The 26698-nt window shown below is 36.7% G+C and overlaps 1 pseudogene; it reads right to left on the reverse strand.

Moving 5' to 3' along the window:
- Positions 1-9366: 9366 nt before the first annotated feature.
- LOC149149014 (protein TOPLESS-RELATED PROTEIN 2-like) lies at positions 9367-25692 on the reverse strand (annotated as a pseudogene).
- Between the last annotated feature and the right edge of the window lie 1006 nt (positions 25693-26698).

The raw sequence follows: 26698 nt of genomic DNA on the forward strand, positions 1-26698 counted from the left end.
GAGCAGATTGGGAGAAGGAGAGCAAGAGAGCAAGGGAGATTTTTGGACAGGGAAGAGAAGGAGGCAGCAGCTTGGCACACATTCCAAGGCAACATTCTAGCAAGTTAGTATAGCTGAGTTAGCATACAGTGAAAGGCAGATTTTTGGGCACGATTTTCAAGGAGGTCGTACAATAGTTTGCACAGAAATCGAGGAGTAGAAATCTAATTTTACTGGCATGATTTTCAAGGAGGCCATACAGCATTTTTTGGCACATAAATCTAGGAAATCATATAACAGAATTTCTCGTAGCTTGCACGATTTTCTAGGCAGGCCGTACAACAGAATTTAAGGCTGAAAATTGGCACAAAAATCGAGGAGGATGTACGACATTTAATGCTGTTCAAATTTTGTTGTTTGCAAATTTTTTCCAGTTGGCTGTGAGGCACAGAAAACGAGATAAGTTGTAAAAGTTTACTTGCTGATTTTTGCGAAATATTTCTCACTGTAAAAATCATTTTTGAGAAATAAGAAGGAGCTCTCGAAATGGTTTTCCCCAAGAGTTGTAGGGGGTTTTTCCAGCGTCATCTTGACCAAAAATTATTGTGTTTAAATGTGTTAAATGGCTATTTGTACCTGCTAATTTTTTATTTCTGCATTTTCCAGCATTCTGTAGAATTTCCAGACTTTGTGTTTTCAACAAAAAAAAATTCAGTTGCTAAATGTATGGATATGGGAAAGGGCATTTAACTATTTTGGAGAAATAAGGTGAAACTGAAAACCAGGGTGGGAAATGAGAAATTTTTTATAGAAAAGTTTGTCTCCTAGACCGACTAAAAAGGAAGAAGTCATTGCCCTAGTTTCTTTGAGCACACCAATCAAAACTAAGAAGAAAACGCAGAGGAAAAATCCCCTATACTTCAAAATATGGAAAATCATTAGAATTAAAAAAGGGAATCCTCAAACTATCATGAAATCTCCTATTACAATTGAGGAATCACTAAGTAAAAGAGAGGAGCTAGAACTCATTGAAAACAAGGTTCAGGAAGTCACCTCTCCTAAAGCCATCTCAAAGACTCCCAAAATCTTTGTAAGGAGGCTTGTTACTATATAAAACTCCCCTAAGCAAACCAAGGCACCTACCACTCTCTAATAAAAAGGAAAAGGGAAGCTACAGGAAAAACAGAACCTGCTATAGGAAACAAAGGAAGTGCTACAGGAAGAGCAGAAAATGTTACGGGAAGAGAAGTGGTAGAAAGAAGGAAAGAGGAAACACAACAGTTATAAGAGGGGGTTGCCTCTCCAGGAACATTTGAAAAGGATCTCCCAGAGCTATAGGAGCCTAGTCCATAACCCTGTTTGAGATCCCATTATAAGTTCATAGAATTAGGCAAAGTGATCCCAGAGAAATTTTCAATCACTCTCTTCTTTGAACTTGAAGCAGAAAGAGGAAGGACACATATATGGATGAAACTTTCCAAATCCAAGAAGGTGGAATATGTGGGCCTTAAGGAAGAGAACATCCTAAAAATTGGCAAGGAGTTGAGTGAGTTAAGAGAAAGAGAGCCCACAATGAGGGAATAGTTGCAAGCAGAAAATACATGGTTGAGGAAGAAATTGCAAGAGAAGGAAACCCAGTTGGCCACAATGGCAAGCCTCTCCATGGGGGCATTACAATGCAAACTGCTATCCAAATCCTATGCATTTTTCCTCAAATACCAATGGATGTAGTTCTATATCAAGACATTAGCACGACATGGGTCCATGCCATTGCAAGACTACAAGAAGCTCATTGAGTTGTGTGAAAAGAGTAGCATTGAAGACAAAGCCAAATTAGCTTAATTCTACTTGCACAACCTCACCTTAACCGATATGAATGTTTGGGATCCTAATGCAAAGTTGGGAGACTTGGAGCTAATTCCCTTCTTGGATGACACATAAGGAGGTCATAGCCGAGGAGGTGAGGAAAGTATTGGCCAAAGAAGAAAAATAACTCCTTTCTCTCCTCTTCTTATTCTATAGGTGAGATGAAAGGTGTGCCATTGTGTTGGTTATCAAGGTTCTGTTTTGAACTATTGCAGTGTTTTTTTTTTTTTTTTTTTTTTCAGTATTCAATAGAAGATATGTGCAATTGAGAGTTCAAATCTATGTATTTTCCATTCAAATTCTCCATAGTATGTATTTGTAAATTAACCAACTTTATCTACCTCCTTTTTATTGAAACTTTGAAGTTTTCAACTACCTAGTATTTAGGTTATTCATTTTAGGTGCAGAATTTACTTAACATTGTTAATGAAAATAAAGGGATATAAATATAAAGGGGTATTAAAAATGTTAAAGAAAACATGGATACCTACAATATTTGGTGAAATTAGGGGATTTTTAAATTGGGAAGGTGTATTGGTTTCATATTGGCAGGTGGTTAAATAAAGTAATTTTTAGAGGTGTTTTCCAATATGTAGTCAAATTAAGGGTATTACTAGTATGCGATGAATGCATGTGCTATGTTAGAGGTTCATTAAGTGAATCCCCTGTGGTATACATATCAAAAATCTTATTTATTTTGGCTTCTTCCCAATAATGAATTTTCACAACATGCCACATATCCAATTTTGAAAATTTGGTTCTGAAATTTTTACCACGGGTACCCCGAAATCTCTTCTCTATCTCATCCAAATTCCATATTCTAAAACATATCACAAAGAAAGTTGTAGATTAAATTCTAATATAATATGTTTGAACCATGTTTAGGAGCATTTAAGAAGACTAAATTCCCTATCTCATATCCCCAAAATTAAAGTTAAACAAGATAAGAAATTTCTACCACAGGTAACATGAAATATATTCTCTATCTCTCACAAATTTCAAATTATGAAACATATCAAAATGAAAGTTATAGTAAATGTGCCAAGATGACATGTTTAAAGCATGTTTCAATAGGATTCAAGAACACTAACTTCCTAAGATCATATCTCAAAAACTATAGTGAAACAAGGTCTAAAATTTCTAAGATAGCCACATTGCAAAAATACCAAACTGACTCATTTGAAGTAGATTTTATGAGCATTCAATAAGCCTAGTTTCCTTAAACATATCTTTAAAATTATAGAAAACCAAATGCTAAAATTTTAATCATTGGTACATGAATATTTTATATATGCATTATTCATGTTTCACTTTCCAAAACATTCTAGAAGAGAAGTGATATAAAAAATACCAAGCTAACCTAATTGAAGAATATTCCAGGAGCATTCGGGAAGCCTAACTTCCTCAAAGCATATCTCGGAAATTATAGAAAAACAATGCCTAAAATTACAGCTATGGGTATATGAATAGCTTCTTCCCATTGACTCCAAGTTTCATGATCTATAACATTCTAGAAAAAAAGTTATAGCGAAAATTACATGATGGCTTGTTCACCCAATAAATCACATTTTTGCTTCCACCTTTAGATTACAAGAATCAACATAAAAATTAACGTCCAACTCCTCTTGCAACCTCTAATATCTTATTTAATAAATTAGTGTTCAAGCACACCCATTATCCATTTGTTTATAGTGTTTTTATGTTCACTTATGGGGATTAATTATAAAAATGGTTTGGTTTGCATTCATGTACTTTGGTTCAATCATGCTAATGAAATATTTCATACCTCCTCATTTCTATGGAATTAGAGTGAGTTCGAGATACATTTGAAAATTTATTAGAATAATTTTTTCAATCATTATCCCATGTTCCCATTTATGCTAAGCATATGGAGTAAAAATGAATTCAAATTTAGGGTATCCAAAGGGGCATCAAAAGTCAAGACTCAATATTTCCAATAGTCTTCATTTTCCAATATTTATGTTCAACATAAGTAGTCTCTCACTAACTTTGATATTTCCAACAAGCTCCCCCTTTCTCTAAGTAAAGAAATAGTCTAAAAACCCCAATTCCTATTTTCACTAATCACATGAATAGATATGTATTACAATTGATTTGTTCAACTGAGCTAACCCTGCAAGTGCACAACCTATCTTTCTGCTCACTGAATGCCTCTAGCCCATACTTAGTCAAATTTTTTCCTTGGCTTGAGCTCCTATTTCCTTGCGCTATTCCTTGAGGAATTAGCCCCTATTCTTTAGGAAATTCCTCTAATTGAATTTCACAATTCCTTAGGATGATCATCTTACTGCATGCAACACATGTACACTCAATACTAGTCTACAAATGATGTTACATTGTCTTGGAATCTCCACCTCAACTCAGTAACTCGAATTATCTACATGCACTAGCTATTTTTGACTAATTGATTAGTTAACTAGATGATCACTAAGTTTGACTCAAGTCCCACTACTTAACTGACCTTCCACTAGTTCCTTCAAAAGTTGAAACTAATTTAACTGAAAACAAATTGAGATAATTCGCCTCAATTGCTACAAATTAAAAATCACAAATGTAGATCTAAAATTTAACTCCTCAATCTAGAATTTATTGAGTAAAATTGGTGACACAAGCCAAGTCACACAAGTTAACATAATCCAAGTTGTTTGTTTATGTGGAAATTCGAATTTTCTCAATTTAATCAAGGAAAAAATCAAATTGAGAATTTCCTCCTACATTTTTCAACACTCCATCTCAGCAAGAATGGGATTATCAACCACCATTATCCTGAACCTATGGAACTCAAACTTCCCTCTTAACAAGGCCTTTGTCAAAATGTCAGTATCTTGTTCCTCTGTCAGAATGTACTGCAACAACATTATTTTCCTCTGAACAAAGTCCCGTAAATGGTGATACCACATATATTTATGTTTGGATCGGTTATGAAAAACATGATTTTTAGAGAGGTTGATGAAAATATGATTATCATAGTTGATCACAGTTGGATCCATCATCTTACCAAATAATCCAACAAGTATCTTTCTCATCAAGATCACCTCACATGTTGTTTGCCTCGCAACCATGTATTCTACTTCTATCGAGCTGAATGCCATAGATATTTGCTTCCTACTGTACCAAGAAACCACTGCAGACCCAACACTGAAAACACCACCTGATGTACTTTTTTGATCTAGTTGACCCCTTGCCCAGTCTTCATTTATGAAGCCACAAAAATTCAGTCCCTCTATCCATCTATACCATAGTCCAAACTGGGTAGTGCCTCTGAGGTAACATAGAACATGCTTATCTTCCCTCCAAAATAATTTGGTTGGCCTAACCATAACTTGGCTCAGCTAGTTGATTGCATAACACATATATGGTCATGTGTTCACATGATACATTAATGAACCCACCAACTATCGATAAACAGTAGAATCCACTTCCTCACCTGAAGTGGTATCATCTTTCCTCTAGTTGGTCGTGAGAGGTGTCTCCATGGGCTTGCAACTGTCCATGCGAAACCTATGAAGTAACTCGTTGGAATACTTGCCCTGAGAGACAAACAATTCCACATAACCTTGCCATACTCCCAATCTAAGTAAGTAATGCATGAGACCCATGTCCTTCATTTCAAACTCTCTTTCAAGGTCCTCTTTACAAGATCTGATCAACGTCTCATCACTAGTTAAAATCAAGACATCAACCATATAAGACAATAATCAACAATTTACCTTCTACCAAGATATTATAAACATTTGCATCTGCTTCAATTTGAAGAATCCCAAACTGGTGAGATATATATCGATCCTGGTGTACCAAGAATTAGGTACTTTCTTGAAACCATACAATTCTTGCTTGAGTCTGCACACATGAGACTCTCGATCAAAAGTCTCAAAGCCTTGTGGTTGCTTGATGTACACCTCCTCCTTAATAACTCCATTAAGGAATTTTGTTTTTACATCCATCTGGTTGATCTTTCATCCCATCTGTGCAGTGAGAGAAAGAATTGATCTGATGGATGACTACCTTGCTACAGGAGAAAAGGTATCCTCGTAGTCAATCCCCTCAACTTGAGATTACCCCTTGGCTACAAAAAAGGACTTGTACTTTTCTATGCTTTTGTCTACTACATGCTTTACCTTGAAGATCCATCTTGAACCTACAATTGATTTGTCTATTAGTCTTGGGACCACTTCCCACACACTTTTCTTTACAATGGATTTGTATTCTTCCACCATTACATCAACCCATACAGTTTTCTCTACTGCTTCCCCGAAAGAGGATGGATTAGGCTCTACAAGCTCAGCCATTAGAACCACGTATCCAATGCACCGATTTGGTGACCTTCTCTTCTTGAAATGATTTGAAGGAGCACCCACAATATCCCTCACATCCTGTACAAGTCTCTCAGCTTCCCTAGTCCTTTTCCTTCTTTCTCTAGATGGTTTTGCTTGAGTGGCTATCTCCACTCTCTACTCCACAACTTCTTGAAGTTCCTCCTTTGGAGCAAAAATCTCCGCTTCTAGTGGTATCTGAAGCTCCTTGTCAAGGGAGCACCACATCACTTTTTCTTCATCAAATTTTATATCCCTTCACACAACTATCATTATGAGGGATGGAAAGTACACATGGTAGTTGTGCGGAGTTTTTGTGTAACCCATAAATACCCCCAATTCTACTGTCGACTCTAGCTTCTTCCATCAAAGGCTCTAGTTCTACAAGTAGACTGATGTGTTGCATGCTTTGACACACAAGTGCATAGGTAGGCCTTGATCATGCAACATTGCCCTTGCTCCTCCCACAATGCTACAATTCTCTCTTAGCCGCCCCATTCTTCTACGGGATGTGGGGTGATGTCAAATCTCATCAAATGCCTTCTTTTACACATCCATTGCATACATCTTATTGCTCAAGTGCTCCTTTGGGGCACCTTAGAGATTCCTTCCAAGGCATACTCTAGCCTTAGCCCATTGAAGGCCATCTTCTCAGCTCTCAAGAAGATGGCATCTAACAATAATATTATATTTAATTTGACATCTATGAGATTGCATCCTTGCAAACTAACTTCTACTTAAATATTACATGGTAATATTATTAGATATAAGATTCTACTAGAGTATCAACATCCTAGATCTTAGTATATAAGGAACAATACCCCTTCCATCCCAATAAAGAAAAAGATGAAACAAATTTCAAATGTCAAAGGAAAAACAAAAACCTTAAAATATAAGTAACATTCTAAAATGGGCCAGAAAATGAATTTCAAAACATTCCTTCTAGTAAAAATTTTCTCTAGTTATCTTATTCTTCATAGAACATAATATTTGATTACAACTTATTTTTACTCTACCAGAAGATGAATTTCAAAACATTCCTTTTGGTAAAAAATTTCTATATTTATCTTATTCTTTAGAACAAGATATAGTTATTTTATTCTTTATATAGTTATTTTATTCTTTATAGAACAACATATAGTTATTTTATTCTTCATAAAACATAATATTTTATTACAACTTATTTTTACTGTGCATAGAACATAATATTTTATTACAACTTATTTTTACTGTGCATAGATAAACAATGCAATCTTGTTTAGAGGATTTTCAATTGAGTATATTTCTCAAGGCTTTCCACAATAATCTATTATCCTAACTACAAGGAAAAAATGTTAAACTTAGAGAGTTAAATCCATTGTCATTTGAACCCTTGTATAACCTCTCTCACATAAAACTTTATAATGAATCTCTGAACTAACAGAGAGGTGAACAAATTTGTTAATCGTTTCCATCATAATCTTTTCTAAACATGTAACAGTAGTTCTTCGTGAGAAAGGGTGTTACATTCTTCAAAATAAAATAATATTTGTTTCTCAACTGAAACTTAAGGTGACAGTTAGCAAATTGTTATATTCCTTCTAGAATCAACATAGTTTTTCATTGTTAAAATAAGAAGTTTATCCAGAAAGGAAAAACAATTCAGACAAAGAATGACAGTTACCAAACTGTTATGTTCCTTCTAGAATCAACATAGTTTTTCATTGATAAAATAAGAAGTTTATCCAGAAAGGAAAAACAATCAAGACAAAGAATGATTGTATGGAGAGGTAACAAGCATCCCTCCACAGCATTTTGGGTTAAGCACCTTAAAGTTATATAGCCTATGTTATATATATCTAAAGGAATACCATAGTATTGAAGTATTCATTTCCAAAACATTTTTAATGGCTCGTAGTCATTGACTTTAGCTGCACACTCAATCACATGTGTCATTCCATGGATCATCCATAAACAAACCATTTTTCTTTTTCAATGATAGAAGTAGTGTCACCTATGAATAGCAAGTTTTACATTAGAGTCTGAACTTGCAACATGTACTGTGGAAGTATGTTCAAATATTTAACATCTGAGATGTATTAAGAAATGCAATTTAAGGGTTTGACATGCATGCATACTATTACTAAATGCATCTAGAAGTGTAGTGGTTACATGGTAAAGTCATGATTTAGTAGTGCAATAGCTGAATTATATTGGACATCCACATGCAACTTGGAAAGCACTGCACTTTCATACATGAGTGCAACTGAAATTGATTGAAAGTAGATTACTTTGTTAGTTTTTCAATTGCTCTCTCTTTCTGTACCTCCGCCCTTTTCTCATATTCAGAGTGAATTTGGACCATGTCCTTTTAGGTTCTGAACATCGTGAGGCTTCAGATCATTCTTTCCATGCTTATCCATCACAAACTTTACATCAAATTTACCCAATGTCATTTTTCCATGGTATGATAATGTCAACATACCTCTTTCCTTCTCTTCTATTTTACTCTAATTCCACTGTTTCTTGTTTGAAGTGTTCTGCAACATTGCCGGACTACAGTGCCTTTCCAATATCGTTGAAGATATTCTAACTAATCTCTAATTCATGATTATCCGTAATCCTGGTCTGGTATAACTTAACTCACATAAATGCTTTCTGTGAGAGAGTTGGGAGGTGAATATTGCTAAACGCTCACGTCAAGCTTTTTTATCCTGTAGCTATAGTTTTTAAGAGGCATAGATTCTTCAAATAAATATTTCTTGCTAAATTGAAATTTAAGGTATATTGGCATTGCAAACTCATAAAAATCACCAAACTCTTCTCATCTATCTACTATCAGTAGAATTTTTCATTGATATAATAAGTTTACCCAGGGTGGAAAATATCCAAAACACAGAATTGTGGTATGGAGAAGTAACAGCATTCTTCCACAACATTTTATGTTAAACACTCTGAAGTTGCATTGCCTTTAATATCTATAAATATTCATTTTCAAAACATTTATAGTCGCTTACATTCATCTTCAACTTAAGCTGACTGTAATTAATAAAAATTAGAGCCCTGCCAGGCTGCCTTGTATATTGCATCACCTTACAAAAATTACACAACAGAAACACTACCAAAATAGAAACAACATTACAAATGGCAATACCTAACGTTAGAAAAGGAAAGCCCCCAGGAAAATACTACAAAATTAATCCTCATATTGACCTCCCACTGGCAAAAAAATTTGTGGGCCACAAAACAACGAAAAATAGAGGCTTTACAATTCATTCCCGGATTATCGGATCTTCCAGCACGCCATTGACCTTTATGTGTCAGGCTCAATCACATGAATACCTCCATCGGTCAATCCTACGGCAATCGGATTGGGTACATGTGGATTTGCAGCGATTACAAGTGGATAGATATCACCACTGTACATAAGCAAAAGAAACAACATTTTCATTTAGTGGAATCCAATTGCAACAGCCAGGCTATTTCATTTAAACAATCTTAGCATGAAGACTACCATAATCCTTCTCTTTGCAGGATGAATCATGAAACACCTTACCTGCCCATGTCTGGTATAAATGCAGAAGGAGCAATACCGCAACGTGGCCTTAGGACTTCAGAATCAAATACACCAATAGAACCATAAAAAAAAACTAGCATAGACTAGTAGACCGTCACATGAAAATGTGGCACAAGAAATATGTGCAGGCATTGGTTCCAGAGGTGTCCACTGCAATGCAAATATTTATTAACTAATCCATCCTAAGACAATATACCTCCATCTATATCAAATACAACCACACCATAATTTCAAAGGTTAAAAAATCTAACAGGACAAAAGCATATATAAGCATGGCATCTTACATGGCACAAACATTCCAATTCAGAAGCATCATAAATTGCAATTTGGCTTTCCTGCACAACTAGCAATTGAGCTTGATTAATATTATTAAACTGAACTGTCGTAACTGCGATTGGTGATGGAAACCTTCCAGACAAACTGTCTAAAACTGTCCATACAAAAGGTTTTAGTCAAAAGGTTTATTCCATATCGTAAATGGTGAAGGTAGATAATGTCTCATTTAATCTGAATAGTATATTTCTTTCCTCTTGTTGGTTGATAAAAGTGAACGATAAAGATTTTTTATTTTAATGGTTTGTTCTTAATGACCTCAGGTGCTTCGCTGCAACGACCTAGAACTCCCCCAGCATGCAATGGTGGATTTCTTTTTCAGTTAACTAATTCCAAACATGTGATAGAACGACCTGGCTCTGGTCAGGTTGATGAGGCATGTAACATCGTTTCTATTAGATTTTGTGCTCCTGAATTTTGATGGAGGTTTTCTAGTGTTCAAAATTCTTCAAGTGTTTTGGAAATTTTGGTCCCACTTCAAAATTTTGATTGTATTTTGTTCCCTTTTTAACATTTTCGATTGCATTTTGGTCCCATTCTCTGCAGACCTGGAATTTAGGACCAACTCATCCTAAAGAGAAGCCCTCGGAAAATGATCTTCCTAAAATAGTTGTGAGAAACCTCAACCAAGGTTCAAATGTTGTTAGCATGGATTTTCATCCTCAGCAGCAGAGAGTCTTATTAGGTAATCTGCCATTTCAATTTCATTAGGCTCCTAAACACAAATTTTCATCTAAAGTCTTATTTTAAATGCACTCTAATCATGATATGACTTAAACCTACTCTCAATCGGATGAACATTTTGCAGTTGGAACCGATGTTGGTGGCATTGCAATTTAGGAAGTGGGATCAAGTGAAAAGTTAACTCAGAAGTCATTCAAAGATTGGGATAACTCGAGTAGCATATTGTCTGTGCAGGTGTAGATATCACATTGTGTTTTAGTCCTAAGTGATTTTGGTGAAGAAATACTTTTTATACTTAACTATTCACAGCAGTAGTTCTTTCCTATAATGTGATTATTAGCGGTATAGAGTTTTGGATGACTCACACTTATTTCCTGTTATGTTCAGGCCACTATTTCAAATGAATCAGTTGTGCCAGTGAAGCGGTGTATTTGGAGCCCAGATGGAGCATTGATTGGTATTTACATTTCTTTTATTGTTTAAATTTTAGGTCTTTATATTTGTCTTTGATAAAGCTACTTTTACCATATCAAAAACTATATGGTAGGTAATAGGAACCGTTCATTGATATAACCTAGCATGTAGGAGTGGCACTTTCTCAGCATCTAGTTCACATGTATTGCTATAATGCGACTTGCTAGTTGAGGCAACACCTTGAGGTTCGTATTCTAGCTCAAAAATAGGTTACATTTTGTTGTGGTTTCCTTTTTGGAAACATGGTTATAAGTGACAATGGTAATGCAACATTGCAGATTAATGCACATATTGGTAGTGTGAATGACATTGCCTTTGTGCACCTTCAAGGAAAGCTGTGCCTTATCAGTTGTGGGGATGATAAGACCATTAAGGTAAATTTAGTACCTGCTGGTTGAATTCATAAATGTTTGGATTCCCAATTATGATCAGTCAGTGCTACAAAAGCTTGCAAATTTGAACTAATTTTACTATCATGGATGTTTACCATTATGATCATTTGTTAGCTGAACCCTTCCATTGTGCAGGTATGGGATGCAGAAACAGGCTGCAAACAATACACATTTGAAGGTCATGAAGCACCTGTCTATTCTGTCTGTCCTCAATATAAAGTGAATGTCCAGGTACTTGATTTCTAGAAGTCTTTCTGCTACTTTAACAGGAATATATCATTTATGTAGTGTGAGGATTACTAGAAAATTCATTTTTATATATAATTCCTATTACGGTTGAAATTTTCTCCCATGTCTGATAATATTCTGTGAATAATTGCAGTTCATTTTATCTATAGATGTAAATGGGAAAATTAAAGCCTGGTTGTATGATCATCCAACATGTAAAATTGACTATGATGCTCCCGGCCATGGGTGTACTGAAATGGCTTATAGTGCTGATGGATCACGGTATAACACATTTTTCGACTTTGTGGGTATATATTGGGAGGTTTGAATGCATAATAAGGATAATAGTTCACCAGAAAGTACTTTATCCTGCTTTATCAAGAGCACTTATTTCAGGGTATTTTTTAATTCGTTTATCTTCTTTGGGATTAGGTTTTTCACATGTGGTACAAACAAAGAAGGAGAGTCATACTTAGTTGAGTGGGAAGAAAGTGATGGAGTAATCAAGCGAAGGTATTTTGGTTTTGAAAAGCAGTCCTCAGAGGTGGTGAAGTTTGCTACAACAAAAAATAGGTTCCTTGCAGCTGGAGATGAATGTCAAATTAAGTTTTGGGATATGGATAACATCAATATCTTGTTAACAACCGATGCTGAGGGTGGCTTGCAGGTAAAAGGATACATTTACCATGGCAGCTATCATTACGAAATTTAGATCTGGATGTGTGATAGAGTTTACATTACTTGAATTTCTTTCTTTTTGGATTCTGCACTTAATGCATTTCCCATGGAAATCCACTTGGTACACCCCCTCATTCCACAGATGGTCATGAGGGTGAACTAGGTCAGCTATCAATAGTTGGCTTAGGATGAGAGCTAGTATTTTAGAAAGTTGGATTACTCTCAGCCAGTTGAACTCACCCAATTGACATCGTTGATGTTTTCTTATTATGATTGGGTATTAAATTGATTCAGTCCTCTGGCCTTCTGCAGGATAGACCTTGTCTCTGTGTCAATAAATATGGTTCACTGTTGGCTGTAACAACACGTGATAGTGGGATCAAGATCTTAGCTAATGCAGATGGAGTTAAGCTTGTAAAAATGCTAGAAGGTGGAAGGGTGACACAGGAGTCAAAGGTAACTAAGTACGATGCCAAATTGCACATTCACTGGGCATATATGGAAAATAATGGCTAAAACCTAATTGTGGCATCTCTGCAATGCAGCCTTCATTTTCAAAGATCATTGGTGCAGCAAATACAACTGGCCCCATCTTTGAAAATGAAGGCTGCATTGCAGAGATGCCACAATTAGGTTTTAGCCATTATTTTCCATATATGCCCACTGAATGTGCAATTTGGCATGGTACTTAGTTACCTTTGACTCCTGTGTCACCCTTCCACCTTCTAGCATTTTTACAAGCTTAACTCCATCTGCATTAGCTAAGATCTTGATCCCACTATCACGTGTTGTTACAGCCTAACAGTGAACCATCTTTATTGAAACAGAGACAAGGTCTATCCTGCAGAAGGCCAGAGGACTGAATCAATTTAATACCCAATCATAATAAGAAAACATCAACGATGTCAATTGGGTGAGTTCAACTGGCTGAGAGTAATCCAACTTTCTAAAATACTAGCTCTCATCCTAAGCCAACTATTGATAGCTGACCTAATTCACCCTCATTACCATCTGTGGAATGAGGGGGAGTACCAAGTGGATTTCCATGGGAAATGCATTAAGTGCAGAATCCAAAAAGAAAGAAATTCAAGTAATGTAAACTCTATCACACATCCAGATCTAAATTTCTTAATGATAGCTGCCATGGTAAATGTATCCTTTTTCCTGCAAGCCACCTCAGCATCGGTTGTTAACAAGATATTGATGTTATCCATATCCCAAAACTTAATTTGACATTCATCTCCAGCTGCAAGGAACCTATTTTTTGTTGTAGCAAACTTCACCACCTCTGAGGACTGATTTCAAAACCAAAATACCTTCGCTTGATTACTCCATCACTTTCTTCCCACTCAACTAAGTATGACTCTCCTTCTATGTTTGTACCACATGTGAAAAACCTAATCCCAAAGAAGATAAACGAATTAAAAAATACCCTGAAATAAGTGCTCTTGAGTACTTTCTGGTGAACTATTATCCTTATTATGCATTCAAACCTCCCAATATATACCCATAAAGTAGAAAAATGTGTTATACCGTGATCCATCAGCACTATAAGCCATTGCAGTACACCCATGTCCAGGAGCATCATAGTCAATTTTACATGTTGGATGATCATACAACCAGGCTTTAATTTTCCCATTTACATCTATAGATAAAATGAACTGCAATTATTCACAGAATATTATCAGACATGGGAGAAAATTTCAACCGTAATAGGAATTATATAGAAAAATGAATTTGCTAGTAATCCTCACACTACATAAATGATATATTCCTGTTAAAGTAGCAGAAAGACTTCTAGAAATCAAGTACCTGGACATTCACTTTATATTGAGGACAGACAGAATAGACAGGTGCTTCATGACCTTCAAATGTGTATTGTTTGCAGCCTGTTTCTGCATCCCATACCTGCACAATGGAAGGGTTCAGCTAACAAATGATCATAATGGTAAACATCCATGATAGTAAAATTAGTTCAAATTTGCAAGCTTTTGTAGCACTGACTGATCATAATTGGGAATCCAAACATTTATGAATTCAACCAGCAGGTACTAAATTTACCTTAATGGTCTTATCATCCCCACAACTGATAAGGCACAATCATTAGTTCAAATTTGCAAGCTTTTGTAGCACTGACTGATCATAATTGGGAATCCAAACATTTATGAATTCAACCAGCAGGTACTAAATTTACCTTAATGGTCTTATCATCCCCACAACTGATAAGGCACAGCTTTCCTTGAAGGTGCACAAAGGCAATGTCATTCACACTACCAATATGTGCATTAATCTGCAATGTTGCATTACCATTGTCACTTATAACCATGTTTCCAAAAAGGAAACCACAACAAAATGTAACCTATTTTTGAGCTAGAATACGAACCTCAAGATGTTGCCTCAACTCGCAAGTCGCATTATAGCAATACATGTGAACTAGATGCTGAGAAAGTGCCACTCCTGCATGCTAGGTTATATCAATGAACGGTTCCTATTACCTACCATATAGTCTTTGATATGGTAAAAGTAGCTTTATCAAAGACAAATATAAAGACCTAAAATTTAAACAATAAAAGAAATGTAAATACCAATCAATGCTCCATTTGGGCTCCAAATACACCGCTTCACTGGCACAACTGATTCATTTGAAATAGTGGCCTGAACATAACAGGAAATAAGTGTGAGTCATCCAAAACTCTATACGGCTAATAATCACATTATAGGAAAGAACTACTGCTGTGAATAGTTAAGTATAAAAAGTATTTCTTCACCAAAATCACTTAGGACTAAAACACAATGTGATATCTACACCTGCACAGACAATATGCGACTCGAGTTATCCCAATCTTTGAATGACTTCTGAGTTAACTTTTCACTTGATCCCACTTCCCAAATTGCAATGTCACCAACATCGGTTCCAACTGCAAAATGTTCATCTGATTGAGAGTAGGTTTAAGTCATATCATGATTAGAGTGCATTTAAAATAAGACTTTAGATGAAAATTTGTGTTTCGGAGCCTAATGAAATTGAAATGGCAGATTACCTAATAAGACTGTCTGCCGCTCAGGATGAAAATCCATGCTAACAACATTTGAACCTTGGTTGAGGTTTCTCACAACTATTTTAAAATTTAGGAAGATCATTTTCCGAGGGCTTCTCTTTAGGATGAGTTGGTCCTAAATTCCAGGTCTGCAGAGAATGGGACCAAATGCAATCGAAAATGTTAAAAAGGAACAAAATACAATCAAAATTTTGAAGTGGGACCAAAATTTCCAAAACACTTGAAGAATTTTGAACACTAGAAAACCTCCATCAAAATTCAGGAGCACTGTTGAAATATAATTTCAACTGCAGCTTTTATTTGCGATGCGATCCATCGCATATCGCAAATCGCAACTCACCTTGTCACCCTCCAATATGTGTTGTGTTTTCTGGCGATTGCGACGGTGCGATGCGACCCAATCGCATATCGCAGATCGCATCATATGTGTGTGCCACAAATTTTGTGTTCCGACCAAATGGGATTCTGCGATGCGATCTAATTAAAGTCAATGGGTGAAGTATGGGCCAGCATTAAATGAAATTTTACGTGAAGTAAAAATTTTACTTTACCGTCAGTAAGTGTCAGTAAAACAGTAAATGCAATTTGCTGTGGTTGGTAAGTTTTGGTGAAGTTTTTAATTTTGTTTCAGCGGGAGTATGGGCACAAGTAAAGGCTGGTAAAAATCATTTAATTTTATTGTTTTTTCTTTTACGGAGCATGGTAAGTGAAAATGTGAAGTAAGTTTCTTTTGTAGTCATATATATATAATTGTAATGTTTCTTTCGTGTTATGTAGAATAGGAAGGTAATGCACAGCAGTGCGAAGTAATGAAATTGAAGAGTGAGGCACAGCAGTGCGATGTATTGTAACCCACGCAGCAGCGTGAAGAAAATTCGTGTAATTTCCACACAGCAGTGAAAGTAATTTTTCTGTAGTAGAAGTCTGTTTTTACAGCAGTGAATGTAGAAGAGATTCTTACACACAGCAATGTAAAATCTCATGAGAAGACTCAGTAATTTTTTTTTGTTAAATGTTCTTGGTGAATCCCTCTGAGAGAGAGGAAGAAGGTTGTAACAGCAGTTGCTTTTATTAATGAATAGAAATGTGTGGTGTGTGAAATCTCTGTCTGCTGCACATAATTTTTTTTAAAAGTTTCCGCTGTGTTAAAGATCCTGTGTTAGAAAACAGAGTTTTATTCTCTGTTCAATTTATTTGTTTTTGGGATTTTATCAGAAAAATCCCCAACAGTGGTATCAGAGCTAGTCTAGGCTCTTTGAAGGGTTCAAAGAAGCTGAAGGAAGGATTCTTACTGCAGCAACTTCTCCAGCCATGTGAAGACTCAGGCAAAAGAATCCAAGGTATTCCTCAAGCCAGTTATTTAAATACTTCACTGTATATTTGAAGCATAGATCAGAATGCAAGGAATGGCCAGCACAAGCACTGATATGGGTATGTTTAACACCCAGCTCCCACAGTTTAATGGGAAAAACTATGACTATTGGGCAATAACCATGACAGCTCTGTTTGCCTCTCAAGATTTATGGGAAATAGTTGAAGATGGTTTTGAAGAACCAACAGATGAAACTGAGTTCAATGCATTAACTCAGGGAGAGAGAGATCTACTGAAGAGCAATAGGAAGAAGGATTCAAAAGCCCGTGTGTTGTTGTATCTAGCAGTAGACCAGAGTGTGTTTCCAAGGTTAGCAGCAGCTAAGACAGCCAATGAAGCATGGCAAACCCTCAAGACAGCCTATCAAGGCATGGAGAGAGTGAAGACAGCAAAACTACAATTGCTGAGGAAGGATTTTGAGAATCTGTGCATGAAGGAGTCAGACAACATTGACTCATTCTTCACACATGTAATTGGTTTGGTCACACAGATAAGGACTCATGGAGAAACCCTTGAAGATAGGAGGATTGTGGAGAAAATATTGAGGGTCTTACCCTCAAAGTTTGATGCGATTGTCACCACCATAAAAGAGACAAAGGATCTCTCAAACTTTTCAGTTGATGAGCTTCATGCATCACTGATCACACATGAGCAGAGGTTGAGTAGAAATGAAAACTTATCTCTAGAGCAAGCCTTCAAGACCCAGATGTCCTTTGGAAGAGGAAGAGGTCAAGGCAGAGGAAACAAGAGAGGAAGAGGCAGAAGCCAGAACAGAGGTGGAAGGAATAGTCCAGCGAATGCTCAAAGAAAAGGCAGCAATCCAAATCAGAACCAAGGTCAAGGCAGCAGCCAACAAAGTGGACAACATCATGCTCAAGGACAAAGGTATGAAAAAACCAATGTCCAATGTTATTATTGTAAAAAATATGGGCATTATGCCAGTGAATGTAGAAAGAAGCAGCATGATGTGAGTAATAGCTCTAGTGCAAATATTACTAGAGAAAATGTCAGCCAAGATAATGTATTGTTAGCTTGTAACATGGCTGAAACAAATAGTGAAGATATATGGTTTCTAGACTCCGGTTGCAGCAACCATATGACAGGAAACATAGCCCTGTTTTCTGCTTTAGATCAAAGTGTGAAGTCACAAGTCACACTTGGGACTGATAGCAAAATTTCTGTTATGGGTAAAGGAGAAGTTAAAATATTTACAAAGCAAGGTGAAAGGAAAACCATAGCAGATGTCTATTATGTTCCTGGAATGAGATGTAACCTCTTGAGTATTGGACAGCTTGTCCAAAAAGGTTACAATGTTTTCTTTGAAAATGATGTATGCACCATCATGGATATTCCACCCAGCAAAAGATGTATTGTTGAATTGAAGATGACGAGGTACAGAATGTTCCCTCTCAGAATAAGGGCAGATTTGAAAAACAAAGATGCAATGGCAGCAGTTACCCAAGAGGCTTTCCAAAGCCAACCAAAAGATGAAAATTGGTTGTGGCACTTGAGATTTGGACATCTCAACTTTGGAGGTCTTAATTTGTTGAGCAGAAAAGGAATGGTAAGGGGATTACCATTGATAGAGAAACCGGATAGCCTTTGTGAAGGCTGCATATTGGGGAAACAACACAGAGAAAGTTTTCCAAGTGGGAAAAGCATAAGGGCAAAAGCACCCTTAGAAATTGTCCACTCAGATTTATGTGGACCGATGCAAAATCAATCTTTAGCAGGCAGCCAATATTTTCTAACATTCATTGATGATTTTACAAGAAAAACTTGGGTTTATTTCTTGAAGAACAAATCAAAAGTGTTTGAGAAATTCCAAAACTTCAAGGCATTTGTGGAAAACCAAAGTGGGCTGCATATAAAAGTTTTGAGAACTGATAGAGGAGGTGAGTATATCTCCAAGGAATTCCTAAGATTTTGTAGAGAAAATGGTATACATAAACAGTTTACAGCAAGGTACACCCCACAGCAAAATGGAGTTGCTGAAAGGAAGAATAGGACCATTATGGATATGGCGAGGAGCATGTTGAAGGCAAAGCATTTGCCAAATGATTATTGGGCTGAAGCCGTAAACTGTGCTGTATATATCTTGAATAGGTGTCCTACAAAATCTGTGATGAACAAAGTGCCGGAAGAAGCATGGAGTGGGAGAAAGCAAGGAGTCACCCACATGAAAGTTTTTGGATGTGTGGCTTATGCACACATTCCGGATCAGCTAAGGAGGAAGTTGGACAGCAAAGGGGAGAAATGTATTTTCATTGGATACAGTGAGGAATCCAAAGCTTACTGGTTGTATATCCCATCTACCAAGAAGTTCTTTGTGAGCAGAGATGTTCAGTTTATTGAGGAGGAAGCTTGGGATGGAAGCATAGAGAAAACAGTTAATGTTAAAAACTGTTTGTGTCATGATGAAGATGATGAGGAAATGGTAGAAATACATCCCCAAACAGCAGCGCCAACACAAGGACAGCAAGGAACACCCTTGAGGAGAAATGAGAGTGCTTCTCCAAGCACACCACAAGGAGGAAATTCAAGTGCATCTTCAAGCACTTGCACACCAAGTGAAAGAGGTAAGAAATTCAGAAACTTAAGTGACATTTATAATGAAGGAATGAATTATTTATTTGCCTTGTATTGTCATGTTGATGATCCTATTCATTTCGAAGATGCAATTAAAGATAAGAAATGGATAGAAGCTATGGATGAGGAGATGAATGCCATAGAAAGAAACAAGACATGGGATTTGGTTGAGCTACCAAAAGGTAAAGAAGTCATTGGAGTCAAATGGGTCTATAAGACCAAGAGCAATGCTGAAGGCAAAATTGAAAGACACAAGGCAAGACTGGTTGTCAAAGGGTACAAACAGCAGTATGGAAGAGACTATGAGGAGACTTTCGCACCGGTTGCAAGAATGGAAACCGTGAGAGCAGTGCTATCCATAGCAGCATAAAACAAATGGAAAGTCTACCAAATGGATGTGAAGTCGGCATTCCTAAATGGAGTGTTAAAGGAGGAAGTTTACATTGAACAACCTCTAGGCTATGAGAAGAAAGGCCAAGAGCACAAAGTGTGCAGATTGAAGAAAGCTCTTTATGGGCTGAAGCAAGCGCCAAGAGCGTGGTACAGTAGAATAGACTCCTATCTACTGGAAAATGAATTTGACAAATGTGAGGGAGAACCCACAGTCTACATCAAAGAAAAGGATGGTAAGATTTTAATTGTTGTCTTGTATGTTGATGATGTGATTTTTACAGGTAATGATGACTACCTCATTGAAAACTTCAAATCAGTCATGAAAGAAGAATTTGAAATGACTGACATGGGTTTGCTGAGATACTTCTTGGGAATAGAAGTAGATCAAAATGAAAATGAGATTTTTATCTCTCAAGCAAGATATGTAAATGAAGTGTTGGAAAGATTCCACATGCAAGAGTGCAAGGCAACAATCACTCCCACAGTAATGGGATTAAAACTCAGCAAAGAGAACAACAACAAGGATTTTGATCCTAGCTTGTATAAGAGCATAGTTGGCAGCCTTATGTATTTAACTGCAACTAGGCCTGACATAATGTTTGCTGTTAGTTTGATTTCTAGATTCATGGAGAGGCCAAAAGAGGCACATTGGCAGGCAGCAAAAAGAATTCTGAGGTATGTCAAAGGTACAAAAAGATTTGGCATTTTGTATACTTTTTCAGAAAGTTCAGATTTAGTTGGCTACACCGATAGCTATTGGGCTGGAAATGTGGATGATCGGAAAAGCATATCCGGCTACGTTTTTCACATGGGTTCAGGAGCCATTTCATGGGCTTCCAAGAAACAGCCAATTGTGGCGTTGTCTACAGCAGAAGCAGAGTACGTGGCAGCTACAGCAGCAGCATGTCAAGCAGTTTGGATGAGAAGAATGTTGAGGAGCTTAGGCCAAGAGCAGGCAAAAGCAACAGTTATATTTTGTGACAATAGCTCAGCTATTGCGTTGTCCAAGAATTTAGTGTTTCACAAGCGAACGAAACACATTGATACAAGGTTCCATTACATCAGAGAATTGGTGAACAATGGAGAAATTGTTTTACAACATTGCAGCACTCAGGAACAGGTTGCTGACATTCTGACAAAGCCATTGGACCAGAAAAGTTTTGAGTATTTGAGGAAATGTCTAGGTATGATTGATAACCCAGTAGTTGAAATTAAAGGGGAGTGTTGAAATATAATTTCAACTGCAACTTTTATTTGCGATGCGATCCATCGCATATCGCAAATCGCAACTCACCTTGTCACCCTCCAATATGTGTTGTGTTTTCTGGCGATTGCGACGGTGCGATGCGACCCGATCACATATCGCAGATCGCATCATATGTGTGTGCCACAAATTTTGTGTTCCGACCAAATGGGATTCTGCGATGCGATCTAATTAAAGTCAATGGGTGAAGTATGGGCCAACATTAAATGAAATTTTACGTGAAGTAAAAATTTTACTTTACCGCCAGTAAGTGTCAGTAAAACAGTAAATGCAATTTACTGTGGTTGGTAAGTTTTGGTGAAGTTTTTAATTTTGTTTCAGCGGGAGTATGGGCACAAGTAAAGGCTGGTAAAAATCATTTAATTTTATTGTTTTTTCTTTTACGGAGCATGGTAAGTGAAAATGTGAAGTAAGTTTCTTTTGTAGTCATATATATATAATTGTAATGTTTTTTTCGTGTTATGTAGAATAGGAAGGTAATGCACAGCAGTGCGAAGTAATGAAATTGAAGAGTGAGGCACAGCAGTGCGATGTATTGTAACCCACGCAGCAGCGTGAAGAAAATTCGTGTAATTTCCACACAGCAGTGAAAGTAATTTTTCTGTAGTAGAAGTCTGTTTTTACAGCAGTGAATGTAGAAGAGATTCTTACACACAGCAGTGTAAAATCTCATGAGAAGACTCAGTAATTTTTTTTTGTTAAATGTTCTTGGTGAATCCCTCTGAGAGAGAGGAAGAAGGTTGTAACAGCAGTTGCTTTTATTAATGAATAGAAATGTGTGGTGTGTGAAATCTCTGTCTGCTGCACATAATTTTTTTTAAAAGTTTCCGCTGTGTTAAAGATCCTGTGTTAGAAAACAGAGTTTTATTCTCTGTTCAATTTATTTGTTTTTGGGATTTTATCAGAAAAATCCCCAACAAGCACAAAATCTAATAGAAACGATGTTACATGCCTCATCAACCTGACCAGAGCCAGGTCGTTCTATCACATGTTTGGAATTAGTTAACTGAAAAAGAAATCCACCATTGCATGCTGGGGGAGTTCTAGGTCGTTGCAGTGAAGCACCTGAGGTCATTAAGAACAAACCATTAAAATAAAAAATCTTTATCGTTCACTTTTATCAACCAACAAGAGGAAAGAAATATACTATTCAGATTAAATTATTAAGATGTAGGGTTGTTCTTGCATCTGTGCTTCAATTCTAAACCTGCAAGCATACATGGCCCTTTTTTACAAGGAATAATAAAGATTATTAGACCTACAGAATATCAACTATCTAACCTGCATTTAGAGGTTGAAAGAGAGATGCTGCACCAAAAGCTACTGGAGCATGTTGTCCAGGAGTGCTAGGATTTGCCAACCATCCTGCAGGACTACGAGCAACAGGACCAACTTGAGGTTGAAATCGCTGCGACCAATCAGATTAAAAGTTTATTCAAACAGTGCTAGATATAGATTTAGATCAATAATTCACTAATGCACATTCATAAAAGGGGGAAAACATGAAGAGGTTATTCATGATACTAATCAAATTGGTGACTCACAGCTGGCATTTTTTGAATCGACCCCATGAGATGATTATTTACTGGAGATGGAGTTGGAGCTCCATTTGAAGCTGCACAGGTGTGATCAGCAAACAATGTTCTGACATCAGGAGTAGGTTGAGGGTTTTTGCAAAGCGTGAGATTATTATTTACTGGAGATGGAGTTAGAGCTCCATTTGAAGGTGCACAGGTGTGATCAGTAAACAATGTTCTGACATCGGGAATAGGTTGAGGGTTTTTGCAAAGCATATGCTGCAAATTAAGACTGAACAAAAGCACATGCACACAGAAATGTATCATATTATTGTTAGAAATTATAACAGAAATATAACAGAATCAAGGTGAAATTTTCCTCCCAAATGTCAACAAATAAATATAAAATCCAGAAGCGGGTTTAGATGTTGCTAACAGTTGACAGCATGTCTATACAGCTACCATCATGCTTGTTGAGAAACTGCACATTATATCTATCTTGTAGAGAAATTCTCAAAATGAATCAAAAGGTCTTAATAATTAAATGAGGGGAGAGGCAGAACCTTTGATTGATGAGGGCCCTAAGCCTGCAAGCTTTAATGCTGGGAAAAGTCAACTTGTTGCAGATTAAAGGGTTGGATTGTACAATTGAACTAATCTCTCGAAACATAGCAATTCGTTGAGACTGTGTATCCCTGTACTGTTTAAGCTGTTCGTTTTCCCTACAAGTAGAATCAGAAGTTTAGGTTAGACCTTACCTAGAGAAGAAAATATTCCAGCAGGCAGTAAAATATAAACAGTAAAGCAAACATCACCTGAAGTCTTCCAATGTAATCAGTTCTGTTATCTCTCTGTAGATTTCTGAACACTTTAAGGTCATTGTTAAGTATGTTCATAGCTGTGAACCAATCTTTCCTGGAAAATGAGAATTGTTTACTTGTTTACCGTGTCATTGTCTACAGATACAGAAAAACAAGTAGCCTTGCAAACAAAAACAGCTTGGCATTGACAAACCTGGGAGAGGATAAGGATTAAGAGAATACTCAACATCTCCACACAATATAATTGACCATGAAATTAATAACTTATTACTAACCTAGTATTAACAAAGGTGAAACAATAGAAAATTCAATATTAACAAAGAAATTACCCCCACAAACATGAAATAGATTAGTTTTGTCAAAATGAGATTAGCTTAAGTGGTTGGGTGGTTGGCTAGAATAATTGCTAACCTCCCAACCACGTTCAACACTTTAGCTACCTCTGTAATAAAGTAACTAGTTACCTCTGTAATAAAGTAACTAGTTTCTGAAAATGAGGTTAGCTTCAGTGGTTGGGTAAAATAGTAAAGATATGGTTGGGTAAAATAGTTGTTAACATTTCAACTAGATTCAGCAACACTTTAAATAGCTTGGTAATAAAGTAACTATGTTGCACTCTTAAGTGAGTTTATACTGAGGGCTAGCCTAGTACTAGCAACCTCTTAACCTTTCAGCTCAGAAATTAATCAGATCAGAAATTAATCCGATTGTGGATCTACTAAACACCCATTTGAAAGAACTTTATAAAAGCATTGAAAAACATCAAGATCTTATAAATAAGAAAAACATTGACAGACTAAAAACATATTACTCTGAATCACCCAACAAAATCACACCATTCATTTAACATATTTGCATTTAATATAGAGACTCCAACAGACAAACAGCCCAACCTCTCAGATTCAAATGATTACTGTTGATACCAAAATAGATTCATATTCACAAATATAAGTTAAAAAGGAAGAAAGCTAATACCCAAAATTCCTAAACCCTAGGCACAAAGCTAAAACCCAGAATTCCTAAAACCTAGAGACAGAGAAATTAATGATTTAAAATATAACAAGAATGAGAATTCATTAGCTGAATGAGAATTCATTACGTGCTTCTACAATATTTGAAGAATGGTAACCCACAATATTCTGTTCATTTTCAATGCATGTAATCAAATAGAGAAAACATCTTCTAACATCATAAAATTTTCAAGCAAAAACCCCAACTCGACAACGACATTAACAAACATAACGGAAAAATAAATCTAACAAAATTATAAAAAACTAAATAAACTGATCTACCTACATTGACAAGCCTAGAATGATGTTATTTAACTATTACATATTTCAGAATATTTGGGGTGAATCCAGAGAAACATACATGGATCCATAGATCCAGCAGATATAGATTTAGCACTTTGAAATACCCAGTGCACGGGGATTGTAGAGAATCATTGTACTAGGATGGTGGGGAATCACAAACTCAATGACATACATGATCCAGCAGATATGGATTCAGCATAGTGCACTAAGATGGTGAAGATCCGGCAGATATGGATTCAGCATAGTACACTCAGATGGTGAAAATTAGTGCAGTAGGATGGTGAAGAATTCAAAACTCAATAGTGTGATTCCAACAAATTCGAAACAAATTAATATGAAAAACTTATAAGAGATAGACTAAGAGAGACCAAACGTGAGAAACTCTATAATACCGCGTTATGAAATACCCATAAATGCAATAAATCTAACATTCATGGTCACTGTAAGCGAGGAAAAAGCAAAGAGAGTCCATTCCTGTCCAGTGCTTCTAGATATTTCTGCTTCCTTATCTCAAAGAATATCTTAGTAGAATGCTTGTTGTCCTCTACTTTAATAAAGCCCAACAAGTATCTCTCGGCCTCATCGAATTTTTCGGTAAGCACAAGCTCTTGAAGGTAATCCAGGTTGAAGTAAAGCCCGGATTCTTTCTCCAACCTGCGCTCATGCATACCAGCAGAACCAAAAATCAGGTCATTATTCACACACCACATAAGCAAAAAACCATTGAGAAAAGATAATTCAAGGGCCGGGTTTGGAAACATACATGTGGGCAGCTTCTGTGTGCTTCTCTTCATTGAAAAACTGTAATATCAGGAACACCAGGTCGTTGTTCAAAGACATTGTGCCGAAAGGATTTAAGCCTTACACCAACAAATAATGCAACTCCACCCAAGGGCTGAAGTACCTGCTACAACAGAAAACACAAATCTTCTGATTATTTGGTGATGGGTGTATAGCAATTAGAGCGAGAATTCCGCTACACAGACTTTACATGACCAAGGTGGATTCCGCTACACAGACTTTACATGACCAAGGTGGCCGAACGTTGAATTCTCAATTCCAATTCAAAACAACTAAAATCGCAGTGAAAGAAAAAGTCTTCTTAAGGGGGTGGTGGTGAGATGGAGATGGCAACTCCTATTTCTACCACTATAGCATTATAAATGCACTCTTAAAAGATCTTAAGTACAGTGTTGGGAAACGGGTTCTGACATGGGCTTTGGCGGTCAGCCCTGTGCATCATTTTTCCGGCTAACGAATTCCGATTCCCCATTCATCAACCATGGCTTATGTCGATGCCACATGATCCACCATACACATGACAATGTCGAAACCACAGTATGCGTTGACAGTACGCCATGAGTTTGGAGGTTATGGCATGGAGCATACATGAGGTTGTGGGCGGGCGAATAAAATTCAAATTTGAAATAGCATGCCATGCCTTTGGAGGTTATGGCATATATGAGGTTATGCGCTGGCGAATAAAGCTCAAATTTGAAATCGCCAGAATTATGTGCGCCAAGGACAGGCCTCCACATCTTTCTTTTCTGGATCACATCAATATTTTCCTCTCACAACAATCCACTCACCCATCTCCTCCCCCTCTTCCTGCTGCAGAGATTACGGTCGGCCATTGATGATTCATGGTTTGTTCAGTTCAGAGACAACCAATTTCTTCATTGCAGAGACTGTTCTGATAATCAGATTCAATACAAAGTGTTTGATGTCACTCTGTTTTCCTGTAATAGGCAAGCTATTGGTAAGTAGTTAACATTTTTTGTTTGCTATACAGTTACAAGATGAGACAATGGGCAATGCCATTGTCGAATGGCTGAAATTTCTTTAT

Source organism: Pinus tabuliformis, chromosome 9 (genome assembly GCF_031772625.1).
Source record: "Pinus tabuliformis cultivar Carrire ecotype Pingquan chromosome 9, CPIR1, whole genome shotgun sequence".
NCBI lineage: Eukaryota > Viridiplantae > Streptophyta > Pinopsida > Pinales > Pinaceae > Pinus > Pinus tabuliformis.